Source organism: Suricata suricatta, chromosome 1 (assembly GCF_006229205.1).
Source record: "Suricata suricatta isolate VVHF042 chromosome 1, meerkat_22Aug2017_6uvM2_HiC, whole genome shotgun sequence".
NCBI classification, from domain to species: domain Eukaryota; kingdom Metazoa; phylum Chordata; class Mammalia; order Carnivora; family Herpestidae; genus Suricata; species Suricata suricatta.
This window is the reverse complement of record NC_043700.1, coordinates 160,279,816-160,280,987: the sequence shown is the minus strand read 5'-3', so window position 1 is coordinate 160,280,987 and position 1,172 is coordinate 160,279,816.

Genomic DNA, 1,172 nt, shown 5'->3' with positions numbered 1-1,172 from the left:
ATTGCAATCATCTTGTTGAGGATTTTTGCATCTGTATTCACCAAAGATTTTGGCCTGTAGTTCTTTTTTGCTGGGTCTCTGTCTGGTTTGGGAATCAAAGTGATGCTGGCTTCGTAGAATGAGTCTGGATGTTTTCCTATCATTTCTATTTTTTGGAATAGCTTGAGAAGAATGAGTATCAACTCTGATTTAAATGTCTGGTAGAATTCACCAGGGAAGCCATCTGGCCCAGGGCTCTTATTTGTTGGGAGATTTTTGATAAGTCATTCAATTTCTTTACTAGTTATGGATCTGTTCAGATTTTCTATCTCTTCTCGTTTCAATTTTGGGTAGTGCGTGTGTGTTTAGGTATTTATCCATTTCTTCTAGGTTGTCCATTTTGTTGGCATATAATTTTTCACAGTATTCACTGATAATTGCTTGTATTTCTGAGGGCTTTCTTGTAATAAATCCATTTTCATTCATGATTTTGTCTATTTGGGTGCTCTCTCTCTCTTTTTTTTTTTTGAGAAGGCTGGCTAGAGGTTTATCAATTTTGTTTATTTTTTTCAAAAAAAACCAACTCTTGGTTTCATTGATCTGATGTTCAGCTGTTTTTTTTTTAAATTATATACTGTTTATTTATATACTGTTTATTTCTGCCCTGATCTTTATTATTTCTCTTCTTTTGCTGGGTTTGGGGTGCTCTTGCTTCTCTGTTTCTAGTTTAGGTGTGCTGTTAGATTTTGAATTTGCACTTTTTCTAGTTTCTTGAAATAGGCCTGGAGTGCAGCATACTTTCTTCTTACGACTGCCTTTGCTACATCCCAAAGAGTTTGGATTGTTGTATTTTTATTTCCATTTGTTTCCATATATTTTTTAATTTCTTCTCTAATTGCCTATTGGCCCAATCGTTCTTTAGTAGGGTGGTCTTTAACCTCCATGTTTTTGGAGGTTTTCCAGACTTTCTCCTGTGATTGATTTCAAGTTTCATAGCATTGTGATCTGAAAGTGTGCATGGTATGATCTCAATTCTTTTATATGTATTGAGGGGCTGTCTTATGACCCAGTATGTGGTCTATCTTGGAGAATGTACTATGTGCACTCGAGAAGAAAGAGAAGAAAGTGAATTCCATAGCCTCAAGATGTAGTGTTCTAAATATATCTGTCAAATCCATCTGGTCCAATGTGTC